A 25452-nucleotide genomic window follows, 5' to 3' on the forward strand; every position below is an offset into this window, starting at 1 on the left:
AGCAGATTTCACAGGTTTATCAGGAAGTCTTTGTGATGCCAGATTTTTCCCCAGGACATGCTCTAGCAAGGCAAGGAGCTGCACCCCTCCCCAACAGGTATTCAGGCTTAAGGGGATCAGAGCCAGGAAGCGCTTCTCCCAGAGTAAGTGGGGACTCGGGCTTTGTCAAAGCTGGGGGCCAAGAGTCCATTGCTCCCTGTCGCAGCCTTCTGAGTCCTTCCATGAAGGCCTCCCACGTGATCGAGTCTGGCTTAGGTTGCCCTAGCTGCGAGGGGTCTTACCCGTCATTGACTTCTGACTAAGGTTTGGGGGCAGGGAGAGGAAACTGAGGCAGCTTTTGCTACCAGAGACAAGCTTTGTCTCTTGCAGTTTACATTTCAGAGGTCACTGACTCGTCCTTAGCCACAGGGGATAGAGAGTTACAATTCCTGAAACCAGGCAGAGCGGTCCACAACACCTGTTGAATGAATGAATGAATTAGTGAATTAACATATATAATGGGAGGGGTTTCTAGCACATGGACATCATTATTATACATCCCTATCCTATACAACCTACTTATTTTCCTGAAGGTAGGCAATTTTTACATCAGAATAGGACCATATATGGCAAATATCATGGACATTAAGAAGTATGCAATTAGGTACATTTTGAGGAACATGCACTGTGGGACCCATACTATGAATGTGGTGGGTGTGTGTGGATGTAGCTGGGTCCTGGGAGTCCCGTCTGACTCAGAGTAACCTGGGAGTCTTGCAGGCTCTGGGTCAGGTCAGAGCCAGCTCCTGCCCAGGGAGGCTTGAGCAGCACTTGGATCAGCTCCTGTCTGATCTAGACCAGACCCTGTGTTCTCACTCCTGTCCCCCAAAGACCCGGGGAGTTCAGCCCCTTTGACCCTAAAGGCTCAGTGGAGCTCTGCTGTGGGGTAACTGTAAACGTCGGTAGTTGTACAGGACCCTTATCCAGCTATAGGACTTGATGATTATATTTTACATGGTGAGTTTATTAAGCAGAAGGGAAATTGCAAACTATATATATTCAAAGTTCAATTTAAGTTTAACATTGTTGTCATTTTTATCATTTTTGACATATTTTTATTATCTTTCTTGGAAAGTCTCAGTATCCAGTGTTTTTGTTCTCTCAGTGTAGGTTTATTTTTTAATGCATTTTATTTACCTTTTACTTGAAAAAAACTCAGCAAAAATTATATACAATATGACATTCTATCTCTAAATTCTTCTATGTACAGCTGTAAAAATAAACTTTTCTTATGTAGCTTAAATAATATGATCACTTCTAACAAAATTAACAAGTTCTTACTGCCATCTAATACCTAGTCCACATTGAAATTGACCTGACTGTCCCTAAATCATCACTTGTATCTCTTTGTTCAAACCAGATACAACCTGGAATTGTGCATTGCATCTGGTTATCATGCTCCTTAAAATTTACTTAATCCAAATGGTCTGTTTTTTTAAAAGTGATTTATTTTCTTAAGTAGTTTAAACACTTTCCTTATCATCTTGTTTAGAAGGTTTAGCTGCAGCAGCGTAGCTCTGCCTAAATAATCATCAACTATGAATCAGTGACAACTGAACTACTAAGGTATGACTCCACAGTGAGCCAGTAAGCCTGAGGGTGATGCTTTGAGGAAGAGGGCCGAGTAAATTCCTCCTCTCCTATGTGGTTGTCAGTCAGAGGCAGGAGCTTAGTTAGTTGCTCAGTCCTATGTAGAGGAGAGAAAAGCTCCCTCACCAGGGAACAGTACTTGCTATCATTCTACCCCCTGCAGTGGTCTAATGCCAGTTTCCACTGAGGCAGTAAGGCAAGCACAGTTACCTTTTGGATAATTTCACTATGATCAAACACAGCAGACAAAAATATAGAAGATAGTATAATTTGATTGCAGTTTATCTCTAGCAATTATAGATGTGCAATTTAAGTGGCAACAAAGCAAGCCATTTGCTGGGATGATGCTGTATTCCACAGAGCTTTATCTTTCAACATTTTCTGGAACATCTGTTTCCTTGGGCGAATTATATATTCTCTCTCTCTGTCTGTTTTTAAACTTGGCAGTTTAAATTCAACTCTATTTTGCATTAGTTTCAAATGTAGAACACAGTGGCCAGACAGTAATATACTTTACATGGCGATCCCCAGGTCTTTCAAGTTCCCACCTGGAACGACTCAGAATTGTCACAATAGCATCGGCCACACCACCTATGCTGTGCTCCGCATCCCAAGACTGTTTTGCAACCACGGGTGAGAACTGCTCATCCCTTTGCTTTTTGCAGCCGACACCCCAACCGCCTTATCCTCTAGCGGCCATCAGTCTGTTCTGTGTAGCTGTGTGTCTGTTTTGTTTGTTGTTCTATTTTCTTTACATTTCACATACAACGGAAATCATATAGTATTATTGTCTTTCTCTCTGACGTATTTCACTTAGTATAATTTCTAATTTCTCTCCGGATCCACTCATGCTGTCACAAATGGTAAAACTTCGTTTTTAATGGCTGGGTAATGTTTCGTTGTGTGTATGTGCCAACACTTTTTTATCCACTCGTCTATTGAATATTTTGCTTCCACATTTTGACTATTGTAAACAATGCTGCACTAAACACAGGGGTGCATATATGTTTTTGAATTAAACATTGCCTTGCCATCGTCTTGTAAAATATTCCACTATTGGATTTTTCTGATTGCCTTTGTAGAATGTCTTCAGCTTACTCTTTACCCCGTGTATTTCCTGGAAACTGGAGATTAGATCTAAAGGCTGAAGCAAGATGCAGTGGAACGTTTTTGTCAGGAATTCATCCTAGGTGATTTGTGTTTTGTGCTGTACTGTGTGAAGCGATACATAGCCCCTGCCTGCCTGTCAGTGACGCTGACTCACATTGATCAGTAGAGTAAGGTGATGATGGTCTGATCCTTATGTTGTGAGGGTACAGGTTCCCTTTGTGAAAAGACAGTACTTTTTATGATACGACTTTGGCACTAATATGAATGTCTATTTCCCTGTGATCCATCCTCCTAATGCTTTTAATGCTGTTTTATAATTTTTGCCTGAATCAGTAACTTCATTAGGGTTCACAAAACTATCATTTTTCTAATTCTGTCATTCCTTCTACAATAGCTGGCATTTGATTAAATAGGACTCTTTTTCATCAACTGGGACTGTTTAGTATTGCGAAATACAATTCTGTTAAAAAGGCAGGTTAAATGTTGAGTTCTTTACCTTTTTTATTCCCAATTTCAAAGGATTTGGTTTAGTATACACTTTATACGGTGCAAATGAATCTTTTTCTTGCTTTCTCTTTTTTGATATCCTGATTCAGAATTTTCATGAATTGAATATTTAATCAATTACAAGTATTATTCTTATTTGTATTCAATTTGTTTTCTATTCAATTCATTAAAACTTTACCCTGTGATAATCTCTCATAGTTGGTTCCTATGTCTGTTAGACATAACTTTATTAACTTTTGAACACTTTCACTTCTTTCTTGCTTCCTTGAATTGCAAAGTGCATAGCTTTATCTCATAGCTTCCATGTCTCAAATGTCAGTCAGACAAATTACAAACAAGCCCTCAGACACCAGAATGGTCAGACACCAGAATCTGGGAGTGTGAAATATCAAACGTTGCTGGGGTGATAACATTTATAGACATTTTCAGTGGCCTATTTATTTTTTGAGTTTTGATATTGGAAGCTTGAATAATGAAAATTCAGGTGGTAAGAGATATCTATACCTTAAAAATTAATTGGTTCACCAAATTTAAAAAAAACAGACTTACATAAAATGGAATGACAGCTATCAGAGAGAAGGAGTTGGGAACCTGGGTGATAAAGGTGAAGGCATTAAATGAGAAAATACCAACCAACAAACAACAAACCAAAACCCCAAAACTCACACCCATAATTAATAGTATGATGGTTACCAGAAGAAAAAAGGGGTAGAAAGAGATAGAAGAAGGTAAAGGAGGGATAACGAGACAAAGCAGACTGGACTTTGGGTGGTGAACACACAGCACAATATGCAAATGATGTATTTTAGAATTGTATACTCCAAATCTCTGTAATTTTATTATTCAATGTCACCCCAATAAATTCAATAATTTTTTAAAATGAATGGGTTCATATCAGTATTTCCAATTCAATTTTAACATTATTATGTTTTAAAGTAGTTACTTGATTTTATAATTGTATCTTTTATACTGAAAGTCTTGACCACCAATAACATTGCTTTAGTTTACAATATAAAGAAAATAATTTTGTTTTCTCTTACAATATAAAGAAAATAACAGCATCAATATTGCCACTAATAATAAATCAAATGAAGTTTAACTCTTTGTGATTTTTATAGCATGGTTTGATTTTAATGAAAGAATAAATTTAATTTCTTTTTTGTTGATCTCATTGAATTATTTTCCTTTGTAATATGTGTTTTGTCTGTTTCGTTTTTGTCATAGGTTGATCATTTTGGATTTAAGACTGATAAAATCTTTATTATTTTTTTTAAAGATTTTATTTATTTATTTATCTTTAGAGGGGAAGAAGAGAGGGAGAGAAACATCAATGTATCGTTGCCTTTTGTGCGTCCCCTGCTGGTAGTTAGTCTGCAAGGAACCGGCCTGCAACTCAGGCATGTGCCCTGACCGGGAATCGAACCGCAATTGTCTGGTTCGCAGGCCCGCGTTCAATCCACTGAGCTACACCAGCCAGGGCTTGATAAAACCTTTAAACTGCACTACCTAGTAGCTGCTCAGCACTGGCAGAAAGAGGGCGGGTCCGAGCTTTTCTACACTGGTAATGAAGGGGACATTATCTGGTTTTGCAACAATACCGTATGTACAGACTTGTAAAGTTCCTATGCTTTGTTTATCTTTTATCATTATGAACTAGAAAGATATTTTGCAGTATATATGACCAAATATTACTGTACTCAATTGTGAAGTTCTTTAAAAAACAAGAAAATAAATTTAATAGAAAAACAGCAAAATAGCGTGAATAGGCACTTCACAAAAGAATAAATACAGATACCCAATAAACCTGCATGTTCGGCCTTAAACAATTATACATGAACAAAATGAAATACTATATCTAGACAATTGAATTTTAAAAGAATTTTTATTGTAGCATTTCTCTAGAGTAAACAAGATATGAGAGAAATGGGAACAGGAATATTATGGCATGTAGTTACTTTACTGAATTTTGTTTATATTATGGTCTCTGGAATGTAAATACATAGGCACAAATTTTCGTATGTTTGTTCAGTATTAAACACTCAGAGTCCAGGACTGGTAGGTGTATAGTAGGTGTTCAGTAAATATTTGTTCAATAAATGAACAAATAAATCCCGATCAAAGCCAATGCAAAGAAAAAATACAAGTTTAATTGTTGAATAGGAATTGACAAAGTTAAAGTTGTAGCTGTATTTTAATTTAGCTTTTCTGTTTTACAATTCTTCTTATATTTATAAGAGCAAAAGATGGTATAGCTGTTAGCTTGCTTTCTGTATTATATTGTCTATTATAGTTTATAATAATACTTGAATTCATTAACAAAACTGAACTTAGAAGGACACATGATATGTGCCAGGGCTGTGACTAGGAAATGTGACCATTCTACCAAAAACCTAGATGTGAATTACCTTAAAGTGGGGGTTGAGTCCTGTCTTCTCCACTGTAAATGTCTGACATCGTACCTGGTATTCAGGATGTCTCAGTAAATGTTGAACTGAACTACATTGAAATCAAAGATATGAACTCAGTTATACTGTGTTATTGTCTGCCATATTTCTGTTATTTCCTTAGGAATGTTAAGGGTATAAATAAGTTACTTGGAAATAAAACAGTTCCTTGAGAAATGAGAAGCTAGGATAGCTGTTCTCTTAGATCAGAGATGAGTGAAATCTGAACTTATTTTCTGTCAGATGCCCCCCCTGGTACTCTGTGAAACAACAGAGTCGGCCTTGTCTGCCTTTCTCTTTCTGTGTGACTTTCCTTTTGTGCCAAGGCCACAGGGCAGCTTCTCCAGTCCAGGGATGTCCCCAGCTCCTGTTCTTCTGTATCACAGGCTGGGGGCTGTTCCTGCCNATTTTGTTTTCTCTTACAATATAAAGAAAATAACAGCATCAATATTGCCACTAATAATAAATCAAATGAAGTTTAACTCTTTGTGATTTTTTATAGCATGGTTTGATTTTAATGAAAGAATAAATTTAATTTCTTTTTTGTTGATCTCATTGAATTACTTTCCTTTGTAATATGTGTTTTGTCTGTTTCATTTTTGTCATAGGTTGATCATTTTGGATTTAAGACTGATAAAATCTTTATTATTTTTTTAAAGATTTTATTTATTTATTTATCTTTAGAGGGGAAGGAGAGAGGGAGAGAAACATCAATGTATGGTTGCCTTTTGTGCATCCCCTGCTGGTAGTTAGTCTGCAAGGAACCGGCCTGCAACTCAGGCATGTGCCCTGACCGGGAATCGAACCACAATTGTCTGGTTCGCAGGCCCGCGTTCAATCCACTGAGCTACACCAGCCAGGGCTTGATGAAACCTTTGAACTGCACTACCTAGTAGCTGCTCAGCACTGGCAGAAAGAGGGCGGGTCCGAGCTTTTCTACACTGGTAATGAAGGGGACATTATCTGGTTTTGCAACAATACCGTATGTACAGACTTGTAAAGTTCCTATGCTTTGTTTATCTTTTATCATTATGAACTAGAAATATATTTTGCAGTATATATGACCAAATATTACTGTACTCAATTGTGAAGTTCTTTAAAAAACAAGAAAATAAATTTAATAGAAAGACAGCAAAATAGCGTGAATAGGCACTTCACAAAAGAATAAATACAGATACCCAATAAACCTGCATGTTTGGCCTTAAACAATTATACATGAACAAAACGAAATACTATATCTAGACAATTGAATTTTAAAAGAATTTTTATTGTAGCATTTCTCTAGAGTAAACAAGATATGAGAGAAATGGGAACAGGAATATTATGGCATGTAGTTACTTTACTGAATTTTGTTTATATTATGGTCTCTGGAATGTAAATACATAGGCACAAATTTTCGTATGTTTGTTCAGTATTAAACACTCAGAGTCCAGGACTGGTAGGTGTATAGTAGGTGTTCAGTAAATATTTGTTCAATAAATGAACAAATAAATCCCGATCAAAGCCAATGCAAAGAAAAAATACAAGTTTAATTGTTGAATAGGAATTGACAAAGTTAAAGTTGTAGCTGTATTTTAATTTAGCTTTTCTGTTTTACAATTCTTCTTATATTTATAAGAGCAAAAGATGGTATAGCTGTTAGCTTGCTTTCTGTATTATATTGTCTATTATAGTTTATAATAATACTTGAATTCATTAACAAAACTGAACTTAGAAGGACACATGATATGTGCCAGGGCTGTGACTAGGAAATGTGACCATTCTACCAAAAACCTAGATGTGAATTACCTTAAAGTGGGGGTTGAGTCCTGTCTTCTCCACTGTAAATGTCTGACATTGTACCTGGTATTCAGGACGTCTCAGTAAATGTTGAACTGAACTACATTGAAATCAAAGATATGAACTCAGTTATACTGTGTTATTGTCTACCACATTTCTGTTATTTCCTTAGGAATGTGAAGGGTATAAATAAGTTACTTGGAAATAAAACAGTTCCTTGAGAAATGAGAAGCTAGGATAGCTGTTCTCTTAGATCAGAGATGAGTGAAATCTGAACTTATTTTCTGTCAGATGCCCCCCCTGGTACTCTGTGAAACAACAGAGTCGGCCTTGTCTGTCTTTCTCTTTCTGTGTGACTTCCCTTTTGTGCCAAGGCCACAGGGCAGCTTCTCCAGTCCAGGGATGTCCCCAGCTCCTGTTCTTCTGTATCACAGGCTGGGGGCTGTTCCTGCCTCTCCCAGCCCCAGCTGGTCTCACTGGCAGTGCAGTGAACTGAAGGCTGGTTGGGGAGTCTGACCTCAGAAGTGGTAGAAGGGAATAGACGGTGTAGGAGGAGCATTCCAGAGAACTGGCTAGATAGAGCCAGATCATGGAAGGACAGATCCTGGTCCTTTCCCAGCCCTGCACACATTTTCACACTTACTAAAGTGTTCCAGTTACGTAGTCACATATTCTGGACATTCATCTATTGAGAGGTAGGATATCGTAGTAGTCAAGAGTGAAGACTTCAGCCAACTGAAGGTTTGAATTTTGGTTTTGCGATTATGCTGTGTGACTATGGGTGAGTTTTTTATTCAGTGCCTCCATTTTCTCTTCTGTTATATGGGTATAATAAGAATGTCTAGCTGGCTTGGCTGGTGTAGCTCAGTGGATTGAGCGTGGGCCTGTGAACCACACGATCGCGGTTCGATTCTCAGTCAGGCCACATGCCTGGATTGCAGGCCAGTTCCCAGCAGGGGACTCATGAGAAGCAACCGTACAATGATATTTCTCTCCTTCTCTCCTTCCCTTCCTCTCTAAAGACAAATAAATTTAAAAAAAAAGAAACTTAACAACTCTAAATTTTAAAAAAAAGAATATCTAGCTTATAAAGTTATTGTGAGGACCAACTAAGAATCAGGCACTTAGAGCAATGCAGGCACATCATGTTACTAAATGTCTATATATTACATGGGCCTCATTTGAAAAATAATGCCTTGGTTTGTGTAGCTTAGTGGATTGGATGCAGGCTGTGACTGGTTTGATTTCTGGTCAGAGCACATGTCTGGGTTGCAGGCCAGGTCACCAGTGGAGGGTGCATGAGAGGCAACCACACATTGATGTTTCTCTCCCTCTTTTTCTTTCCTTTCCCGTCTCTCTAAAAATAAATAAATAAAATCCTTAAAAAGATGAAAAATAAAATACTGAAATTGAGACAAATAGTCACTTATTACAATGTGAATCAGTTCAAATAAATCGCTTCTTCTCAAAGCCTGGGGTCAAGTTTACAGAGGTTTGAATGCTGTGATGGATGGTCCTTACCTTTAATAATCTCATAGTCTGATAAGGGTAAGACACACATGTAAGCAAATACTGCAACTCAGTAATAGAGATCTGTACCTAATAGCACAGTGGTGTTTAGAGGAGGGAGCGAAAAGCCCCGCCAGGCTGTGGCAGGCAGAGGATGATGCCCTTGAGCTGGGTGGTACAGGGTCTAGAGATAAAGGGCAGGAATGAGTGGGGTGTTGAGAGGAGAAGTGAGGTTATTGAGATCATCACAGGTATCAGGTTAAATTCTCCATTTTTACACACATACAGCTCTTTTAATTGTCGTTATTGATCAAAACAAAAACTTTTAGAGTTTCTTAATCTTTGTTAGGGAGGAGCAGCACATTAAAAGCCAAAAGGGATGCAGTAGGGATGACAAATAGTTTTAATGTATGCTAAGTCTAAAACTAATTGATGGTGGTTGGCTGCCTAGAATGCTTTGTTGAGAACATTCTGAGGACGCCACTGATGTGAGTGAAAAATTGCAGTGACTGATTAATGAGCAACAGTGTGTGTGGAAAGAAAAATGTCTTACAACCCTGGGTGATTGTGCTCTGGAGCCAGACCGCCCATGTGTGAGTTTTAGTGCTGCCACTTCTAGCCGTGTGACTGTGGCAGGTTACCTAAACTCTTGTGCCTCAGCGACCTTGTCTGTACAATGGGAATAATCAAAATGCATAGCTCTTCGATTGTTGTGAAATTAACTGAATTGATACTACCTATAAGGTGTCTACAGCAGTGCCTGACACACTGTAAGCACTCAATTAATATTAGCTAGTGCTAGTTACTATTTCTTTTCCAGTACATAAGATTCACATGAAAACCTAAGTGCCTATATGCCTAAGTGCCTAAGAGCTGGGTGTGCCTATATGTACTGTTTTCTCTCTTATGTTGTAAATATCTAGGAGTAGACAGTGAACTTAGATATTCCCAGCTCTTATTAGGTTGTTTGACAAACAGTACAATTTTAAGACTATTTTAGAAATTATGTTGATTCTATGGCTGCAGTGTCAGAATAAGGAGATTTGGGTGACTTGTGGTTAAGCATCCTGTGCTGATTTTTAATTATTTCACTGTAATACAGTGTGAGATGCATGTGTGACACTGGAATAGCAATTTCCTCATTTATCTGCATAACAAATATAAATTAGGCAGTTCTCAGAGACCTGTTTTTGGTCTAATTGAACATTTAAATAGGAGTCATACAAAAGTTTAATGACTTTTTTCATATCCTGATTCTAGTCTCTAAATTTGTAAATTCGTCCTAGGGGTTCATGTGGGATGTGGCTGAGGACTGAAAGCTATGTTGGTGTTTGCTGAACACAGATACTATGGAAAGTCGCTACCTTTTGGTGCCAACACACCCAAAGTAAATCTACTTTTCACTTTTAGGTTAAAAGTTTGTTTAAATTTTAAGACAATTTCTAATTACAGTTGTACTGTAAAAAGGAAATAATAGCTTTAATTGCACTGCCTAAGATTTCTGCAATTTGCATTTTATCTCACTTTTAAATGTAATTTGAACAGATAACGATTTTTAAAACGATATTCTTATTATTTCTAGTGTTGATCAGTCTTTAAGTGTGATGAGGCTGGTCTTCCCAGGTGAGTCTTAATCTATGGCTGCAGAGACTGTGGGGAGAACTCTTCATTGTTTCTAAAATGTCAGTAAATGATTGGGTCCACCACTAGGAAAAATATAATGAGAAGTGAAATGCTCGTTGAATTAGGTGCTTTTCGGCAAAATGAGGACAATCTCTATGATTCGTTGAAGCCAACTGGCCCCTTGAGTTCCCTTTTGGCCTTTCCCATTCTCACAGGGAGCTTGGGCCTTGGCCATAGACTCTGCACCTAATACACCAGGACACCTTTTCCACGGCTGCGTCATTCTGGTGATGCCCTTGTGATTCTGGCTATGTGATTTTGTCATTTATACTGCTATTTACTTAATGCTTTCCCTTAAGCAGTTCACTTTTCAACCCTATTACTACCTTAACAAAGGCTTTATATACTAGTTATATTTTCTAAGTTATATTAAAACAACTATTAAATTAAAAATATTTGTGTAATACCTAAGATCATCATACGTACCACCAGTATACACATACCATGCTTTTGAGGAACTCTGAGTTAGAAGATTTTGAAGTCAATTATTTTTCTCAACTGCCTGTTTTGAAAAGAAGTTTTTATTTTTGTCCTCAGAGGTTTTATTATCCTGTATTATAAATAAATAAAAACTCCTTTGTCATAAATGATAGGCAGATAATTTGTTGGTATTTGTGGGCTTCCCATGAAATTATTTTTAGCTTATTATTTTGCATAATTATCTGACTGTGGGGGGAGGTGACAGGTCCTGAAACCATTGGGAAGTAGTCAGCTTGTGGCAGATACAAACATAACCTCCTCTCTTAGGTCCCTATGCTTCATACTTTTTAGCAAAATGGAGCTAAGTGCTCTCTTTGATATACTTTTTACCTTTGTGTGCTCAGAGTTTGTCAGTTGCTTGGATATTACAAATATTGTACAACGACTGGAAAAAAATGTTCACTCAAGAATACAAGTGCTGTGAAAACAAAGTGAGGGGTAGTGACAGACAGTGAGAAGGGAGGTAAGAACTCAGAAGATGGAAAGCGTAGCTGACACACACAGGAATGATGGGAACTGTGTGATCTGATGTGCCAAATGATGGGAGGAGTCAAACAAAGTGGTGAGACCAAAGCATGACGGCCAAATAGGATAGCCTAATAGAGGTATGCAACCGTAACAGTTATCAATTAGTGTGTACCTATTTCCTTACACCTTGGTGGCTTAAAACAACAGCCAACATTTATTATCTCATAGGAATTAAGAGTGACTCAGCGCCCTGGCTGGTGTAGCTCAGTGGATTGAGCGCGGGCCTGCGAACCAGAGGACTGCAGTTCGGTTCCTGGTCAGGGCACATGCCTGGGTTGCAGGCCGGTTCCTTGCAGGCCAACTACCAGCAGGGGATGCACAGGGGGAAGCCATGTGTAGATGTTTTTCTCCCTCTCTCCTTCCCCTCTACATATAAATAAATAAATAAAACCTTTAAAAAGAGTGACCCAGCTAGGTGGTTTTATTTCAGGGCGTCTTGTGAAATTGAGATGTCAGCTGGTGGTGCAGTCATCCGAAGGCTTGCCTGCGGCAGGAGGTCCCTCTCCTCTCCTTGAGGGTCCATGTAAGTGACAGACTGGTACTGGACATTAGCAAGAGGCTTCAGCTTGTCTCCCCCTGGGTTTCTACAAAGGCCTGCTTAAGGAGCCTCTCAACATGGTAACCAACTTCCCTCAAAGTTGACAATGGGAAGAGCAAGGTGAAACTACTGTGCTGTTTATGACCTAAGATTGGAAGTCACAAAATATTTCTTTCATATTCTATTTGTTAGAAACAAGTCACTAAGTCCAGCCCAAGTTCAAAGGGAGTGGAATTAGGCTTCGCTGTTTGAAGGGAGATTCCTCATTAGTCTCAGGAGCTTAGCAAGACTCAGTTTGAGTTTCACCTCCCTACACTCCAGTGGGAAAATTGCCCCTGGGCAGAGACCTAGGTGATCATGGAACTTACTTTATGAGTGTCCTCCTCTGAGCTCTCTGTGTCTCGTGTTGCTGTTTTACAATGCCTGAAAATAGTTGCTCCATAGGTTGTTTTTTTTTTAACTTGAATTTTATAGTTTACAATAGGCAGAGTAATTTGTTTTAGAAGCTGGTATATCAGACTTAAATTTTTCTGATAAAGAAGGGCGAATTTCATTTCTACTGATTCTTACTTCAGTTTTCCACATGATTTAGCTTACCATTGCCTACATGGTAGCCATTTAAAATGTTTGAAGATTTGAAATAAAAGTTATAGTAGTTGTCTATTCAGCTTAGTATTATATTCTATGACATTTGCTGTTAAATATATTTACATCTATTTCTATTGTTTCTACAAACTCAGCAAGGTATTTGGTAAAAAACATTTAATAGAAATTATATCTGAATGCAAAATGCATTATGCTCTCTCTACAAACATAAAATCTCTTGAAATCAGCACTGCTATGGCTTTGATCAGGCCTTTTAACTCAATTGCCTAAAAGTCTATTTGGAGAAAAGCTTATCTGACTCTGGCCTTTTTCTGGATTTACACTATGCCTAAGCTGCTATTATGTGCACACTCATACCCATGTTCTTCGTTATTTTTCTTTAGGATTCCAGGCACTTGAATTTTCTGACACCAGAACAAGCTCTGGCTGATTTTGGAGAGTTAATCAAACACTTAAAAAGGACAATCCCGGGAGCTGAAAATCAACCTGTCATTGCCCTGGGGGGCTCTTACGGTGGCATGCTTGCAGCCTGGTTCAGGATGAAGTATCCTCACGTGGTGGTTGGATAAATGCATTTATGTTGGACACGAGAACTTCTACATGGTTGTCAAGGCAAACCTAGAGATTTATTTTGGATAAAACACATTCCATTCTATTATACTGAGATTTCTAGTTTCTATCTCATTAACAGCTATTAATTATTTTATCATCACTTTTGAATAATGGATGTAAAATGCATAGATTATAGAGTTATATAACTTAGAAGACCAACAGTTGCTGTAAATGAACTAATTACTATTACTTAAGACAAGTCCTGTGCTATCCCCTTTGCATATTCAGTGTCTTTAATCTTTGTGATGTATGTAACATATGTAGATCTATATAATGCATGGTCAGTGTTTAATGAGTGGCAGCTGCTATCATAGCACTGTGATTCAGGCAGCAGCTTCTGTACTATAGTGCTACATACATCATAAAGGTCATCCACCTACAGGGGCGTGGAGTGGAAAGACCACAGACTCTGGATCTTTTTACCATTCACCAGTGGAGTGATCTGGGCAAGGCTCTCTTCCTCCTGAGCCTTCATGTCTTCCTCTGCAGAAAGGGATACTGATACTTACATTCTCCTTAAGGTTGTGCTGAGGATCAGAAAAATAGTGGATGTGAATACACTCTGGAAAGTGTAAAGACACATTACACCATAAATGTTAAGTTTATTTTATACAAAAGTTTGTTATTGTATGTGCTCTTCTTAAAAGATTCCATTGTAAAGAACATTCCTCTTAGCTTTAAAAACAAAGGCTGGCCAACTTGATAATTATTAAGTTTAGAGAATATAACTGACTCTACAGCTGGAACGAGTGCTGGAAATGTAAATAGAATCGGTAATACAAGAACCGGATCTCGAAAGCACTTTTACTATAACTGTCCCTTTGAACTATCGACTGTACATCTTGCTTAAAAATTTTTATCCCAGATGGAACAAAATTGTTTGCTATTAGAGAGATTTTTTTCATCTAAAAAGTATAATGACCAGTGGGTGCCTTGCACATACCAGGCCAGAGGTCAATGTGTCTTGAGTTTGCTATTAGAGAGATTTTTTTCATCTAAAAAGTATAATGACCAGTGGGTGCCTTGCACATACCAGGCCAGAGGTCAATGTGTCTTGAAGTAAATTGAATTTTGATAATACAAAATTATTTAAAAGAGCAGATCTCTCTCATGGGAAGAAAACCTGAATCAAAATAATGAGAAAAACCAAATCTCAACCAATTTGTTTTCATATATGTCTATGTGCTAATAATGCATTATCCTTTTGTATTATTTTACTATTTACAAAGCACTTTATTTCTTCATTGATTCTGCTATTACAGTTGTCCTTGTTTTTACCCCTTTGCCCCCTTCCACCCCAAATCACCTATTCCCTAAGGCAATCCCCTGACCATTGCTCATGTCCATGGTTTCGTCATGCATATAAGTATTACATGCATATAAGTATTCTTCAGCTATTACATTCCCTGTACTGTACTGTACATCCCCATGGCTATTCTGTAGCCACCTATTTGTACTTCTTAATCCCCTCACTTCTCACCTACCTGCTTCCCACCTGGCAACCATCTGGTACCTAACTTCTTTTCTCTTGCTACTTTTAAGATTCTCTCTTATCTTTAACCTTTGGCCTTTTAATTATGGTGTGTCTTGGAGTGGGCCTCTTTGCATCCATCTTATTTGGGACTCTCTGTGCTTCCTAGACTTGCATATCCATTTCCTTCACCAAATTAGGGAAGTTTTCTTTCACTATTTTTTCAGATAGATTTCCAATTTCTTGCTCTTTCTCTTCTCCTTCTGGCACCCCTATGAAGTGAATGTTGAACTCCTTGAAGTTGTCCCAGAGGCTGTTTATACTACCCTCATTTTTTTGTATTCTTTTTTTCTTGTTGTTCTGTATGTTTTTTGGTTCCTGATTTGCTTCCAGATCATTGATTTGATTCTCAGTTTCATCCACTCTAGTGTTTTTTTCTCTGTAAATTGTTCTTTATTTCAATTAGTGTAGACTTCATTTCTGACTGGATCTTTTTTAAGCTGCTTAGGTCCTTATTAAGTTCCTTGAGCATCCTTATAGCAGTGTTTTGAACTCTGCATCTGATAGATTACTTATATCCATTTTGTTTAGCTCTTTTTCTGGAGTTTTGATCTGTTCTTTCATTTGGTCCATGTTTCTTTGTCTCCTCATTTTGGCAGCCTCCCTGTGTTTGTTTCTATGTATTAGGTAGAGCTGCTTTGACTCCATGTCTTGGCTGTATGGCCTAATACCGTAGGTGTCCTATAGAGTCCAGTGGCACAGCCTGCTCTATCACCCAAGCTGAGTACTTGAGGTACACTCTTTGTGTGGTCTGCATACACCTTCCTCTTGTAGTTGAGCCTTGGTTGCTATTGGCAGATCAATGGGAGGGATTTACCCAGGCCAGTCAGCTGCAAGAACTGGCTGTGACCACTGACCACCAAACTCTGCCCTCCGTGGAGGGTCAGCTGTGTAGGGGCAGTGTGGTGGTGCTCTGATGTGGTCTGTAGCTGTCTATGGGGTGCACTGAACCTGAGGTTTCCTGGGTGGTGCAGGCCAAGTTCAGCCCCGTCCTGTGTTTTGTCTGCGGTACCCTGCCTGAGCTATAAAGCAACCTGAGGTGGCTGCTACTTGTGCTGGGATTAGAGATTCCCAGGTGAAGCCATGTTGTGGATCTAATCTGGTCCATTAGTGCTGGGCCTGGGGTTCACTGAGGCCAGCTGTTGCTTGTTTAAAAGGATTTGGGAAGTTGTGAAGCATGAGCCAAGACCAGTCGTTCCTATGGAATAGTGTCTTGGGTGGGCCCCATAAAATGGATGAGCCAGAGTCTCTAGGACTCCCCAAAGCAAGCCAAGCAGTGTAATCCAGGTTGATGGAGTCTTAGATATGGCCCCAGCTTATCAGCTCTGTGAGGGGAGAGTTCAGCAAAGAGACAATGGCCTCTGCTTGCCTTGGTGCCAGACACTTCAGTTTCTCCCTGTATGCCACTGGTGCCTTTCAAGCTGCTATCCCAATGCTGGAACTCAGACGGAGTGACTCTGAGTAGGTGAGTCTATGTGTGGGTTGTCTCAATGGAACAGTTTGAGGCTCTAGCATTTTTCTCCACCAACTCTGTTCCCACTGGTTTTTGCAACCAAAAATTGTGGGGACGTATCTTCCTGGCACTGGAATCCTGGGCTGGGTGCCTGGTATAGGTCTGGGACTCCTTGCTCCCAAGATGTCCCTCCCCAATTTTTATCCCCCACATGTGGGTGTGGGAGCAGCCTGTGCTGCACTGTGCTTCTCCTGCCAGTCTGAATGAATGTGGTTTCTTTAATTCTGTAATTGTCAGACTTCCCTTCCACTAGATTTCTGATGGTTCTGAGTGATGCTTGTTCTACATTTTAGTTGTAATTTTGATGTGGTTGTGAAAGTAGTGAGCCATGTCTGCTTATCTCTACTGGAGGTCTACAAAGCACTTTCATAGACACTATCTCATTTAATCCCCACAAAAGTGAAAAAAGGAGGTATAATCTCAGTTTTATGGAGAGGAAATTTAAGCTCAACAAAGAGGTGAGGATTAGAATTGAACTCAGGCCTACCGTTGTTCTGAGCTTATGATCTACCACATTGCACTGGGGTAGAACAAGACTTCCCTAAAGGTTTCAGTGGATTGCTGGCCACAGTGTGACAGCTATCAGATTTAATTCTGTCCTCCAGATACATAGCAAGAATTACATCTGCATCTTTGCCCACCTGAGAATAAATGAATTGGGAGATGATAATAACATGGGGAATTCTCTTGCTTTTTAGAACAGGGTTTGGCAAACTATCTATAAAGGACTAGATAATAAATATTTTAGGCTTCGTGGGCCATATGGTTTGTGTCACAGATACTGAAGTCTGAAGGTATAGGTAAGAAAGTAGCTGAAATTAGCCATAAACAATGTATAAATGAATGAGGATGACTGTGTTCCAGTAATACTGAGTTATAAAACAGGCAGGGGGCTGGATTTGGCCGGGGACTGTAGTTTGCCTACCCTGATTTAGAAAAAAAAAGCTAGAAGAATACAGCTTTTTAGTAGTCATTTGTTTGTGATTTGGAACAGTGAACAGTCTAACTTTGGTTTCTTCCCCATTTCTTTAATGTTCCTTTTAAGATACTTTTCTGTTGAGTCTTAAATGTAAATAAATATTCTATTTTTGTCTCTCTTAAATAATCACTCTAAGTGAGTGGAGTATATCTCAAATATTTAGTCATCTGTTTTTGATTTAGCACAGTCTATCTTTTAGCTTCTGTATATATGAATTATAAAAGTTCACTCTTAAGGCAAGATAACTTTGTGTCTGTCCCAAAGTCAACTTTTACCTTTTAATCCAGGATGAGTTCTTGTCATTTTCTTCAATTATTTCTTATTGACTTTATACTTCCTTTTGGCATATTAGGGAATTGTTGATTGCTCGTGATATATTTTGATTCTGTTTCCTGTTGGTACCCTACCAAAAATACCTTCTCTTTGCCTCTTGCTTGAGAAACTTTGACTACACCAGTTTTCAGTCATCCTGAATGATTTCAGAATTTTCCACTACATGTCTCCCTCCCAGACTTGTAGCTTCAGATCAGTTTCTTTCACTGTTCATTCTCTTTCTCCTTTCTTGACCCCTCTCTGTTCTCCCAACCCACTAATCCTGGGAACACTACCCAGTTGGGGGCGTCTCTTTCACTTGGATAGTTCCATTTAACCAGGACTCCTCCTCCCTCTGATACACTTCCTCCTTTTTAAAGAGCTGACAAACAGCTGTCCTGTTCTTTTGTTTCTTTTAAAGCTTTCCTTTTATATTATTTTATTTTTAATTAAGTGCATCGGGGTAACATTGATTAATATAATTATATAGGTTTCAAGTGTACGTTTCTATGGTACATAATCTGTATATTTTGTGTGCCCACCACCGAAGGTCAAATCATCTTCCATCACCATATACCTGGCCCTCTTTACCCTCTACCACACCTTTCACCCTTCCCTCTGGTAACTGCCATACTCTTGTCTGTGTCTGCGAGTTTGAGTTTTATATCCCACCCTGACTTAGGATGGTGAGATAATAAACAACAGGTGGGTTATGGTAAAAAGCAGGTGATTTCCAGGTCTCTCTGGACCTTGTAAATGTTCTGAAGGATCCATAGGCAGTGACTGAATGCCATTTTCTGTGTCAACTCATTTAATTTGTCTTTGGACTTTGCACACTGAGACTCCATTTACTTTGTTTACTGTTAATAGCAGCTGCAACATTCATGCAGAAGTAATCATGGACGGGGCTGATAGAACAAATGGAAGAGGAGAAAAGGGAAATAGGAAATGCCTTTGTCAGTGGACTGCTTGCTCTGTTGGCATAAAACTACTGGGTCTCTTCTCAGTTTAAAGAGGAGTTTTAAAGGATGTTGCAGAGTTTATTTATTTTGGAATCATTTGTTTTTTTAGCTGATAACTCACCCAATCTTTTTGTTCATCCTTTTGAGCATGCAGATAGATGTTGTGAAATAATAAGATATAAAGTGGAAAATCTCTTCGGTTTGTCTTGGTTTGGTAATGTATTCGACCTCTCTGGGTGGTTTAAGCGGTTTAGGTGCATTCTGTGAAAAGGGAGCTTTTAATGACAAAACTAATGTGATTATCCGAGTGAGTGTGAGAGGGGTATTGAAGCCTCAGAGAATGAAAATCTGTTAGAAAAGCTGAATGTATCTGCTTAATCCTTTCTCTAATGTGGATGGGCCATACTCTCTGAGAGATTGGTCTTTTTATTTAAACTATCTTCTTTCCTTCATCTTTTAAACATTTTTTGCCCTCCCCTTTCTTTCTTTTATTCAAATGCTTATCCGTATAGGTGGGGGACACAAGGCTTTTCAGGAAATCATTACTTTTACTTTCTCTGGTGGTGTTCGTGGGCTCAAGGGACAGAACTGAAATATTTGGCTGCAGAGCTGGTTAGTTTAGTGCTGAGGTTAGAATGTGCTGTTATTTCCAGGATTTCTACCCTCTTAAAAACCACACTTATTAAAATGGACTTCTGATACTGTTTATTGTTTTTTCCTGGTTATTTACCTTTGTTCCAGAAAGTAGAAAGTGAATTAAGTCTATTTCATGTGATTCTTAAGTCTTTTATTACTGCTTTACAGTTTTCTTCTTACTATAGCATAAATAAAAAAGTTTTATGATTTTATAGTGCCACAGAATCCCTTCCAAGTTTTTACATAAAAAATAATCTTGGAAAAATATAAAGACAATCTAAGAATAAAAGGAATTTGTATAAAAATACCCCTGGGATGTGAATTACAGCATAGGAAATAAAATCAGTAATATTGTAGTAGCTACAGAGGGTGCCAGGTGAGCACTAGACATTGGGGGATCACTTTATAAATCATATAAGTACCTAACCACTGTGCTGTGCACTTGAAACTAGTATAATATGATATTGAATGTCACCTGTAATCAACATAAATAAGTAAGTAAGTAAATAAATAAATAAGCACGAGATTACAGGTGTACTTAGGTAATGTTTGTGTTGTTATTGGTCTCATGCACTGAAAAACGCAAAGCTGAGTATGTGTAGCTTAGTGACTACGAATGGGAGCGTCAGAGGAAGTGTCTTTGAACCTCAGCTCTGCCACTTCCTGGTTGTGTGGCTTTGAAGTCTCTCAACCCCTGTGTGTTTCAGTTTCCTTGTGGCAAAATGGGAATAACAGTCATGGTAATGCTTATTCGTGTCATTAATGAAGGTTTAATAGGATGACATATAATTAGGCACTAAATTTATGTCATATAATAATAATAGCTATTATTGCTATTATGTAATATGAAGGAGATGGATTGTTATTCCAGGACTCCGTGGTCTGAGTCTGGGTTCGGAACCTATTGTCACAGTTTTTAAGTGATGTGTCTGTAGCCAAACCTCCCTAAACTGTTTATTCCTCTATGAAATGGGGACTGACCTTATATGTTTCTCCCTGTGCCATGGTAGGGAAAGTGCCGGGCCCCAAGGGACATTTAATAGTTGTACTAGCAGCCTCAGTCATAGCTGACCCCAAATAAGTGAATTTATGGCCTTAAGCAATGCCTCGTGTAGAAATTGTTTAGAAGATGCTATTTGCCAGTACCCACAAAATGGAAAATATACTACATAGAAAATATAGTACAGGGGCCAACTTCGTGTTGAGTATTTTGGATGGAAGTGATTGGCAGGGACTCTTCTTGTTGTCTGATTAGATCACGGTCCCCAAGTAAACAATCAACGGGGCTGAGTGCTTGCCCTCAAAAGTGGGTAATGTCTGCAAATTATCAGGCTTAAGTTGAAGTACTATATGACCTTAAATCAAATATGCCAATATTTGACTGTTTGACTTATAAACATGAAAATTTCACAGGGTTCAATTTAACATTTATATACACATTTTGTGCCCCCTACAGATCTTTAATGAAAGTATATGAATATCTTTTTTTGAATTACTACAGTCTTTAAACAAATATGGGATAGTGCTAAGGTTTTACCATTATAACTTCAGTATTTTTTGGAAAACTGCACTCTTTGCTACCAAAATTGTTAAGAAAATGCATAGTGATACTCTGAGATTGTGTTTTTTATGCTGGAAGATGATGCTTGGATTTGTAATCTCTGAGTTAGGAAGCAACTTTAGAGCCACCTGAAATAATAAAATACCTTTGGTTACTTTTCTAATATTTTACAAAAAAATTAAGTGATATTTTTCTGGCCTTCTATCTAATATATTGATAAAATTATAAATGGGTACTTCCTTTCTATAGGCAATTTGATAAGAATGTTGCAAAACCTTTAAAAATGCCATTTCCTTTGAACTGGTACTTCCTCTAAGAATTTATCTCAAAAAACAAAGATATATGCAAATATTTAGCTGCAAGTATACATATTTTGGGCTTGTTTGTAATAATGAAAGGTTGAGAATGATACCAAATAATCGATTGTAGGGTTTTTTCAACTGTTCATCAAGCATTGTCAACCCGTGCTGGTCCCCAGCCACGCTTGTGTCTTTTAAGGAGCGACAGTAACTGCTATTTTCGGATGCTATTCATGGGATCTCCTCTTTTCTTCGCCTGACAGAGGCCCAGTGTTCTGGTGCCGAGAGGGGATCTGATGCCAACATGTGAGTCACACTCACTTGCTACTGTTCTTTTCCAGAGTCTGAGGCCACTTGTTGCTGCAAGTCAGCACCCTCGGTTGCCCCTACCCAGCGCGCATCGTCTCCCTGCCTCAGCTCCCATGCTGTGCTTGAACGTAATGCTCTTCTCTGCATTTATGCATCTTACTCTGTGGTTTTGTGCTGCGGTTTGAAAGTGCTTAATCCACTGTTGGTGTCCACATACAGGAAACAATGCTGATCATCTGTTGGAAATAAGTAGTTTAAAAATTCCGTGTTTGATTCTTGATTTCCATATGTTCTTGGGTATTTCTGATTGGCATATCTCTTAGGACCATTTTCTGAGAAAAGTGTTATGCAGCTAGGTATTTTTTGATTTACATTTCCTTATTATTTTAGTGTCAGTGGGTTTGTGAAGCTCTTCATTTAGCACAATTCTGTTTCTCTATGTGCCCTCTAAACCCTAGTGTGTGGTCTCATAGTTACTTTTATAAGGTATGGAATATCCAGTTCTTTGGACATCATAATTTCTGACTTTTCTCACACTCAATATTTCCAAAAAAGTACTGGGAATAATGCATACTCCATCTCCACTTTGGAAAGTCACATGGAGTTGAGAATGTTAAAGGCTCCGAGAAATCCTACAGTCAAGAAAACTGTTCAAATTTGCTAACAATTTTCCTAAAATTGACTATGAAACAAACACCAAGTGTCATTTAACATTCCACAGAAATATTGTTGTGCTGAATACATGTGGGGAATGGCATTTAACTTTTCCTCTGATTCTTTTTCTCTGTCTTTTCAAGATTTCCCCTTTTTCCAGGGAGGTATTTCTGGAAGCTGGTCCTAGGCAGAACTGTACCGAGAGGCTGTGTTTGCTTGCAGCTACTTGCCTCCTCTCTCACTGTCCTCCTTCCCCGATGGGACCACATCCCCAGCCCAGGCCTGGTTGCTCCTGCTGCCCAGACTCTCTCTCTAAAGTGGGGTAACTGAGTTCTTTTCCTCCAGGCTTCTTTTCTGGATCCACCTCTCTCTCTCTTTCAAAAAATTTTATCAGAACTTGCCTGATATGTATCTTTTCCATATGAAATGAGAAAAGACCAAAGTACTGGGTTCATGCGAAGGTGTTCACAGAGGATGGAAACTTAATGTGTTTTCCTTGTGACTGGGGCTGGGTGCAGTTTTACAAGGGGCTATAGCCTAAGCTGTGTAGCATAATGGGTCAGATGTGTATTTTGTAGCCAGAAAGACTGATGTTGAATCTAGGTCCTACCATTTATTAGCTGGTGGCCTTGAATAAAGTGCTTTAACCTAAGAATCAATTTCTTCATGCAAAATAATGGACTATAACACATCTGATAGGATTGCTTGGAAATTAAGTGATATGATGGTTGTAAACCCAGGGCTCACTAATCATTATCTGTTGTTATTGCTATTCAGTTATGATTCCATTGCCTGTAATTTTCCCCCTCCACTTTATTGTCAAAATTTTTAAGCACAGGAACGTTGAGCCCTGGCTGGTGTAGCTCAGTGGATTGAGCACGGGCCTGCGAACCACACGATCGCGGTTTGATTCCCAGTCAGGGCACATGCCTGGGTTGCAGGCCAGTTCCCAGCATGGGACTCATGAGAGGCCACCACACCTTGATATTTCTCTCCTTCTCTCCTTTCCTCTAAAGATAAATAAATAAAATTTAAAAACAACAACATAGGAACATTGAAATAAGTGGATATCTGTCAGGAAAAACTGCAGCCATTGTTAATTAACAAGAACAGTTTGCAAACATCAATGGCAGCCAAGAAGAGTGGGCTGGAATGCACATGGCTGAACAATGATGACTCCACTGTACTAGCCAGTGAGGGCTGTAGATGCCACTGAGTGAGCATGTGTACTGTGTGGCCGTAGCATTCAAAATGACCAAGCAAATAGAGCAATGAATCTGTAACAAATTTTACATTAAGCTTGAACATTCCTTTGTAGAAACTATTTGATGATTCAGAGGGCCACAGCTATGGGCAACTGGTGATTAGCAGCTTCATCACGACAATGCGCCCACTCATGCATCACATTGTGTGTAGAGTTTTTTTTGTGAAACACCCCTTTACCCACATGACTCAGCCACCCTATAGCCCAGATTTGGCACCCTGCCACTTCTGGTTTTTCCCAAAACTGAAATCACTTTGAAAGGGCAGAGATTTCAGATCACTGATGAGAATCAGGAAAATCTGATGGAGTAACTGATGATGAGTGAGAGAATTGTGTGAAGTCCCAAGGTGCCTACTTGGAGGGAGACTGAGGCATCGTTGTTATATGTACAATGTTTCTTGTATCTTGTAACTTCTGCAATAAATGACTTGCATTCTGAATACCTACCATGGGTCAGGCACATTTCAGGAGTGCAAAGAGACAAAGATAAATGAGACATGCTCTTACCATCAAATGTACCTTTTGAGAAAGAAGCATCACTAATATTATAACTGATCTTGTAAGTTTTATAAAGGAAGCATTTTATGGGCACAGATAAGAAGGGAAGTCTAACTTGATTTTCCCTGAGCCTTTTTCTTATCTGTACAATGAAAATTATGAGAATACTTTCCTTCCAGAGTTGTTTTGAGGATTCAATATGATAACAGATGTGAAAGAAAGCAGTTTACGAGGAAGGAGTATATAGCTCTAACTTCTGTGTCTTCTTAGCTGAGCCACCATGAGAGGTGGTATGGGACAGAGCTAACAAGCAGGAGCCCTGAAGCCTGACTGCCTCAGGTCAAACCCTGACTTTGCTGCTTACCAGCTGTATGACCTTGGGCAATTTATTTAACTAGATTATTTGGGCCTTATTTTCCACTAGATTCTTCTGGTTTGCTTTCTCAGGCCTGCACAGAAATGGTCATGCCCTTTTGTACAAACAAGATTGGGGGCATGTTTGAACCTCACTCCTGGGACTTGAAGGAATTTTCAGATGATTGTTTTAAACAGTGGGGTGTGAAACCAAGGCCCTCCTGGATCACTACTGTGTATGGAGGCAAAAAAAAATCAGTTCTCATATGAATATCATTTTGGGGTGAGTTTTGGATGGTTCAAAGAAAAACTTGGTTGATGGATACCTTTGTAGAATAGGTGGGAAAATAGAATGAGAAAAAAAAATGTTGGACAACACAGTGTTATAGAATATACCCAGTGGTATCCTGTTTCCCTCTTCCTTCAAAGATAGAGGATGTTGGGAGCTTTTGAGATCTTGCTTCCATGCATGTCATCAATTTGGCTCAACTAAACTCTTAGAAAACTTCCTAAGAAAGAGAAGGAGAGGTGGAAGGAGAGAAGGAGGAGGAGGAGAAAGAATGACAGAGGCTGCTGAGAAGTATGATGTTACACTCTATTACCTGTCCTACATTCTTAGAGGCTTAAAAACGACCCAGTGACAAAATGACTTTTTAAAAACTCTCCAGCACAAAGTGAAGCATCATCTGTTCTCAATTTGTTTTACTTTTGTTACTCTTGTTAATAATGGTAGTAAAAATGTATCAGTATGTAGTCAACAGACACTTTTGAAGCTCCCAATCTGTGTTGTTTCAGACAATGTGTGAGGAACTTTAAATAAATTACCTGAAATTGAACCCTTACAACAATCCTGTGAAGCGGCGTTATAGTTCTTTTTTTTTTTTAACTGAAGAGGAAAGTGAGGGCCACAGTGTTCAGTCATTTGCCAAAATTCATCCAGCTTTGTTTTAGTTACTAATAAAGCCAGATTTCAACCTTGGTCTGTTTGACCATAAAAATCCCGTTTGTTCTCCTATGTTACACTGCTCCTAGAGAGACATATTTGGCTTTGGTTCACATCAGAGTTACATGAGCAGACTCTATGTGTATCTGATTGTGACTTCAATATTTCCATGTTTTGGCTTGTATATCAGGTTGTCAGCTATTAAGAATAGC

At 38.7% G+C, this 25452-nt stretch overlaps 1 pseudogene; it reads left to right on the plus strand.

The window, feature by feature from the left end:
* Positions 1–605: 605 nt before the first annotated feature.
* On the plus strand, positions 606–24567 carry LOC118998430 (lysosomal Pro-X carboxypeptidase-like; annotated as a pseudogene).
* The last annotated feature ends 885 nt before the right edge of the window (positions 24568–25452 follow it).

The sequence above is a fragment of the Sturnira hondurensis genome, unplaced genomic scaffold (assembly GCF_014824575.4).
Source record: "Sturnira hondurensis isolate 20B ecotype Veracruz unplaced genomic scaffold, ASM1482457v3 Scaffold0014107, whole genome shotgun sequence".
Classification (NCBI taxonomy): Eukaryota; Metazoa; Chordata; class Mammalia; order Chiroptera; family Phyllostomidae; genus Sturnira; species Sturnira hondurensis.